The following is a 7,500-nucleotide window of genomic DNA, read 5'->3' as shown; positions in this document are numbered from 1 at the left end:
CTCCCTATCTCCCGATTCGTAAGCGTGCCTGGCGCCAATCCTGGCGCCATCTGTATTCCTTTTTGCGTAGCTTAACAACTCGGTGTTTTTTCCTGTGTTTCTCGCAAATCTTGGATTTATTCTGCTTTTCATGGCTTCTCCGTCTTCGTCGGCCTCTGATAAGTTGAGTACCATGTGTTTTATGTATAAATGTAGGCTCTTGGTAATTTTTTGAGTGATTAATAGGATTAATCTTTGTTACAAGAGCCGTAACCTACCGGAGGCGTCATGGACGCTGTCGCTCGCTAGGTATAAGTTTAGATAGTCAGAGCGACATTCCCCATTGTTTTGCTTCAATAAATTTTAGCTATTTAGCATTACATAGGATTTCCTTTCGTGCTTAGTATTATTTTGGCGAAGTATTCGCCATTCTGGCCTACGCTAGGCCATGTAGCCTAGTCGTTTGGTCCTAATACTTCATGCATGATTTTGGGTTTTCCGAGTGTATTAAAATTTTATTGAAGCTTTAGGCTATGTTTTATACATTTAAGATTGTGTGGAATATTTCCAAGATAGTATACGAGTGAGTTTCGGTGATTTAGGTAATCTATTCTCTTGGTGCCTAGGCTAAGTTGCTTATGGAGCCTTAGTATACTTTCTCATACTCCCCGGTTGCTTTCTTTTCTTCGGAGAAGGTCTGCGATCCCTATCCCTCTGTTTAAGCCTTGGGCTTATCCCTAAGTGGTTTTTTCCGAATTTATTTTCGATAAAACTATACTGAGGTGTTACTGTACCTTCCTGTTCCAGTAAGTCTGGTTCAAAGAGGGACAAAACAACAGAGTTTTTAGTCTGAGTCTGTGCTTGTCTGGCTTAGGGTAGAGTCTCCCTCACTGGCCTGACACAGACAAAGGTGGCTTAGCCTCCTTAGGTCACTACCGAAGGTTTCTGTGGATATGATTCCTTCTTTTGTGATCTACCAGACTAGTCCTTGTAGCTGTTCTCGGGGGAGGATAAGTTTCTTTCCCTGGGAGTGGCAACACCTTCCTTTCTTTGGTGCTCTGGGAGCTGGCTAAGATAAGTTTCTTGGCTGCGGGTGATCCGTCACTAAAGCAAGGTTGGTAGGACCCTCTTTTGTCCCTTCCCCCTCTATCTCCGTAATGGCTTAGCCATTACAGTACTGTACGTCGTTCTACATCTGAACCTAGAATAGGTTAGGATGTGGGATTGACTCAGCCCCTTGCCGGCCGGCAGAGCTGCCGGCCGGCAAGGGTCTTATATTTTGAGTGCTGCCCGGACCTCCCTTGGTCCCTCATCCATGCCTGCCTGCAGAGTCAGACGGCATTGGTCAGGAAGCCTGAATTAGATTCTCCCCTTCCTTATATGCACTCTTTCGGATTGCCGGGCTTGGAGGTAGTGTACACTCTTATCCCGGCATCCATTCTTTTTTTCTTCTAGTGCTGTACCCGACCCGGCTGCCGGCCAATGAGGCCGGCAGCCGGGCAGTTGTAGTCCTCTGGTTCTTTTGCTGCCGGCTGGCATCGGTCCTGTACCTTTGCCGGCCGGCTAATGTCAGCCCTTGTCTGCCGGTCACCAAGAGTGTGGCCGGCAGCTGGGAACTACCTTGTGTAGTTGCCGGCCGGCAGCCATTGCCGGCCGACATTGGCTGTTGCCGGCCGGCAGTTGCTGCCGGCCGGCACATGCACTTGAACCAGAGTTCTGCCGCCTTATAGCTGTTAAGTAGTATACTATAAAGCTACTTATGGTGTGTGCCGGCCGGCAAGTGCCGGCCGGCACGTATCCTCCTATACTGTACTAGTATTCTTCAGTATAACATATACAGTAAGAAGAAAACTATGGTATGGGTTTTGGTACAGCACTGTGTGTTCTAAAACTTTTGTGTTTTCTTGCACAGTCCTTTGCTGTTGCCCTACAGATAGGAAAGTGAGTTCTTTCCTGTCTATTATCTAGGATTTTAAAATCATTGCTTAGGTGTGAGCTCCACCTGTTTCCTTTGGAAACCTTGCATTGGTTACTCTAGAAGAGATTAACTATTTGATTTTATTATCTGGAAGGCTGCAGCAATGGGTTGTGAAGGAAACACAAGTGTGTGTCTTTCCTTTATGAATTGTTATGCTATACTATGCATATCCAGTGATACATAGTTCACTTGATACTCATGGAAATTTCTTCTCTTTACAGGGGGACCCTCCGAAGTGCGGAAATGTTTTCTGCAACGTCCGCAGCAAGAACCTCTGCGGACATGAGTTTTGTAGGAGACACGCAGCATGCGCTGTCTCCAAGGATGATCTCTAGTATTGGGACCCTCAGGTATGTATTGTGTGCACTAACCTGATTACTGAGGCCTTTGATTCCCCTAGGACGGCGGAATCAAGGGATATAGCAAAGGAGAAGCTTCGTACCTGGGTAAGGGGCTTCCAAAAGAACACCTCTGGCCCTTATCTTCCAAGTGAGATGATGAAGGCGTATCTTTTCCTTAAGGCATCAGCTGATGCAGTGATTCCCCAGCCTCAAGAGGAGATCCCCCAAGGTCAGATCCAGGTGGATGCTGAAGTCGCGGTCGCGATGCAAGACATCCAGTTTGATGACAGGATGTCTGACGTGGACGAGCGTTTGGAAGAAGACCTCCTGGTAGAAGGCCAGGATGAAGTTCAAGCCCCGGACGTCGTAGAGGAAGAGGTCGACGAGGTGTCGGCTACTCCGGTTCAGATTCCGGAGCCTATTCCCTCAACATCGGCCTGTCTTCCAGTAGAGCTGGGACAGGCCCTCTCTTCGATTGTTAAAATGATCCAACAAATGCAGAAGGAGAATCAGGAGAAGGCGGCTGCTATGGAACGGCGGATGCAGTGCCTTGCAGAATCACATGGGCCCCAGAAAAGGCTCAATGTGAAAGACCTTCCCTTGTGCTCAGATGCTAACCCATGGAGGTATGCTGAGCACATGCCAATGACGACAGGAAAGATCGTCATCTCGGATAAGCGGGGCTCAGTTCCCCTAGAGGAGGTGGAATTCTGGCCCAGCAAGGCATCATATCCGGACTGTTATGTCCGGCTGAGGAAGGAACCAGCTTCAAAGGAGGAGACAGAGCCGAAGGAGGTCATAGTGATTGACCATAATAAGGCTCAAGCTCTGCTTTCATCCTCGTTGAAAGAGAGGGGATTCTCTAACTCAAAAGTAGCTGCATTGAGCAAGAAGCTCCCTTCCTTTGTGTCCTCTCCTGCTAGAGCCTTCCCCTTTTTACAGAAAGGGTTTGCGGCTGTACTAAAAGCAGTCGAGGCCGACAAGCCTTGCCCCTCCCTGCAGGAGTGTAAACCCTTGTTGCTGGCCCTACCTATGGACCACAAAGACTGGAAGGACGTCCATCTTACGTTCTCAGTTGGGAAGTTGGAGGCTGATATCGCCGGACGTCAGTTCGGCGAGGACCTCCCTAAGCTGTCTGACTTTCTCTTGCAGAGAGAGTTCGAGACAAAAGAAAGACTGGCTGCCTCCATGTCTCTTCAGACTACACTTGAGACGATGGCAAGTGACCCCAAGGTCCATGAAAAGTTCATGGTGGTGGCCAAGACTCATCTGGCCACAGTGACGAAGGACCTTTATGGCTTCGTCAAGGCGAGGAGAGCTTGTAGGGAGTTCGTGTTCTCCTCGGCTACGGTGAGGCACGAGCCAAGGAAACTACTCTCCTCCAACATTTAGGGCAAAGACCTTTTCCAAACCAATTTGGTCAAAGAAGTAGTTGATAAGGCCGCCTTGGAGAATAGAAACCTTCTCCAGAAGTGGGGCCTGGCTATCAAAAGAAAGTCTTCCCCGGATGAAGGTCCTCAACCAAAGAGGAAGACTATGAGGACTAGGCTACTGTCTCGGCCAGCCTAGCCTTTTAGACAGCAACAACAACTGCAATTGCCATTGCCTCCTGTGCCCCAGATCGTGGCACAAACCCCGACCACTTTTCAGTGGGTACCCCAGGCCGTGTCGACACAGTCCACGGCATTCACCCCATCGTTCGAAGGGCAGTCTACTTCCTTTCGAGCAAAGCCTAGAGGGGCAGCCAGAGGCTCGTCTGGGCGCCCCTCAAGGAGAAGGGGATTCAGGGGTGGTCGTGGTCAGGGAGGCAAGACCTCGGGACGGCAGTCCAAGCGGGATAATACCGGTAGGAGGGAGACTTCTGAAATTTCGGGATCGGTGGACCTTCGATCCCTGGGCCCACAGCCTACTCAAGAATGGACTGGGCTGGAGCTGGTACAGCACTCCACCCCCGGGCCTTCGGGTTTTCCAACACTCCACCCCCGTTCTGGAGGAGTACGTTCAAGAACTGTTGGAGAAAAATGTGATCCGAAAGGTGAAGTCCATCAAATTCCAAGGGAGGCTGTTTTGTGTTCCCAAGAAAGACTCGGAAAAGCTCAGAGTCATTCTGGACTTGTCGCCACTCAACAAGTTCATAGTGTATTACAAATTCAAGATGCTAACACTGCAACACAATAAGGACCTTACTGCCCAAGAGGGCATATTCCGTCTCTATAGACTTGTCAGACGCCTATTGGCACATTCCAATCAACCGTCGACTCTCCCCCTACCTAGGGTTCAGGCTACAACGAAGACTATACGCCTTCAGAGCCATGCCATTCAGGCTAAACAGAGCCCCAAGGATTTTTACGAAGCTTGCGAGCGTAGCTTTCAAACAATTACGCCTAAAGGGAATTCAGGTAGTAGCCTACCTGGACGACTGGTTGGTGTAGGCAGCATCCGAGACAAAATGCTTGCAAGCTTCCAGTCAAGTGATCTAGTTCCTACAGTACCTAGGTTTCAAGATCAACAGATAAAAGTCTCGACTTTCCTCCATCTCAAAAGTTCCAGTGGCTGGGAATCCACTGGGACCTTTTGTCACACCGTTTCTCCATCCCGGCGGAAAAAAAAAAGGAGATAGCGGGTTCTTTCAAGAGACTTCTAGATTCCGAAAGGATATCAAGACGCGAACAAGAGAGGGTACTGAGCTCTCTTCAGTTTGCTTCGGTGACAGACCCAGTGCTAAGAGCACAGCTAAAGGATGCAACCGGAGTTTGGAGAAGTTTTGCATCAATCATGCGAAGAGATCTAAGAAGAGAAAGTTCCGCTTCGGCTACGTACTCTTCTCAGGCCTTGGTCCCCAAGCCAGACTTCTAAAGAAGTCGGTTCTTCTTCAACCACCTCCCCCATCGGTGACGATTCACTCAGATGCCTCGAAGGAGGGATGGGGAGGTCACTCACATCGGAAAAAAGTCCAGGGGACTTGGTCCAAGCTATTCAAGACCTTTCACATAAACTTTCTAGAAGCTATGGCAGTGCTCCTTACCTTAAAGAAAGTTTCCCCCCCCCGCGTCACTCGATCCACAAAAGGTTAGTGATGGACAGCGAGGTAGTTGTGAGATGCTTGAATCAACAAGGATCGAGGTCACCACATCTCAACCTGGTGATGTTGGCCATCTTCCGATTGGCGGAAAAGAAGAAGTGGTACCTGTCGGCAGTTCACCTTCAAGGAGTCCGCAATATGACAGTGGACGCTCTATCCAGGTTCACACCGATAGAGTTGGAATGGTCCTTAGACGCAGGATCATTCTCCTTCATTCTGAATCAAGTCCCAGAACTGCAGAGAGACCTCTTTGCGACGAAAGACAACAAGAAGTAGCCCCTGTACGTGTCCCCGTACGAGGACCCCTTAGCGGAAGCAGTGGACGTGATGTCCCTCAACTGGAACAGAGGGTCCAGGATTTATCTGTTCCCTCCTCACAACCTTCTGTTGAGGGTCCTCAACAAACTGAGATCCTTCAAAGGGGTAGCGGCATTAGTAGCCCACAAGTGGCCGAACAGCGTGTGGTTTCCCCCTGGCATTGGAACTACAGCTGAAGTTTGTACCGCTACCAGATCCAGTTCTGACCCAGCGAGTCCAGAAGTCGACTGTCTGCACTTCATTACAGAAAACCCGGACCCTGCAGCTCATGATTTTCTCTCCCTAGCGGTGAGAAAGCGTTTCGGGATTTCGAAAGCCAGCATAGACTTCTTAGAGGAATATAAGTGCAAATCTACTAGAAGGCAATATGAGTCATCTTTGAGGAATTGGGTGGCCTTTGTCAAGGCGAAGAATCCGCAGGAGATCTCGACAGACTTCTGCTTATCTTTCTTCATCCACCTCCATGGTCAAGGATTGGCAGCTAACACGATTTCAGCGTGTAAGTCTGCTTTGACAAGACCCATTCTATATGCCTTCCAGGTCGACCTAGGTAACGAGTTCTTTAATAAAGTTCCGAAAGCCTGCGCTAGGCTCAGACCTTCAGCACCTCCAAAGGCCATTTCATGGTCTTTAGACAAAGTTCTTCATTTCGCTTCTCTGTTGTGCAATGAAGAATGTGCGTTAAAGGATTTGACACAAAAAGTTATTTTCCTATTTGCACTCGCGTCCGGTGCCAGGGTAAGTGAGATTGTAGCCCTCTCGAGAGAGGCAGGTCGTGTTCATTTCCCGGATGGGGGAGAACTGAACCTGTTTCCGGATCCTACGTTTCTCGCCAAGAATGAGTTACCCACCAACAGGTGGGGTCCCTGGAGAATCTGCCCTCTGAAAGAAGATGCATCTCTATGTCCAGTAGAATGCCTAAAGGTCTATCTTCATAGAACTTCAGACTTCAAGGGTGGTCAACTATTCAGGGGAGAAACATCAGGCTCAAATTTATCTCTGAATCAACTCAGAGCGAAAATCACATATTTTATTCGCAGAGCGGATCCTGACAGTACACCCGCAGGTCACGATCCGAGGAAAGTTGCCTCATCCTTAAATTTCTTTAATTGTATGGATTTTGAACATCTCCGTTCATACACTGGCTGGAAGTCTTCCAGAGTGTTCTTTCGCCACTATGCGAAGCAAGTAGAGGAACTAAAGAGATCTGTGGTAGCAGTGGGTCGCGTCGTTAACCCTACTGTTTAACTCTGCGAGGAACAGTGGTTTTAATTGGGACAATTAATTCCAGGGTGAGTATGTAGTTACATACCGTACTGCAAACTAAGTGAGGGCACTGAGTTGCCCATGTAGACTGTTCCATTTCCAAAGGTGAACCTAGCATAAGTGCAGACATGTGTGCCGAGCGTTTCTAACGCTAATGTCATTGATTTGTAATACAGACTTTTATGACTTTGATACCTCGGTATCTTAAAAGTGGCATTTAATGTGTTTTCTTTCAGATAAACAGTTCTGTTTACTATCATACTTATGCTTAAAGTTTTGGGTTATCCTCTTCTTATATATATATATATATATATATATATATATATATATATATATATATATATATATATATATATATATATATATATATATATATATATATATAATTGTGGTTAACCTGTCTGTTTATTGTCTGTCAATGAACTTGTTCTTGAGAACCTTGCGTCTCTTTCACCTGTGTCAATTTATTAGTATAATTGAGCATTCATTCTATGTACCTTATCTGGGATAATTCTAATAGAATTGTTCCTTTATGC

This window comes from Palaemon carinicauda, chromosome 23 (assembly GCF_036898095.1).
Source record: "Palaemon carinicauda isolate YSFRI2023 chromosome 23, ASM3689809v2, whole genome shotgun sequence".
NCBI classification, from domain to species: Eukaryota; Metazoa; Arthropoda; class Malacostraca; order Decapoda; family Palaemonidae; genus Palaemon; species Palaemon carinicauda.
Note: the sequence above shows the minus strand (reverse complement) of the source record.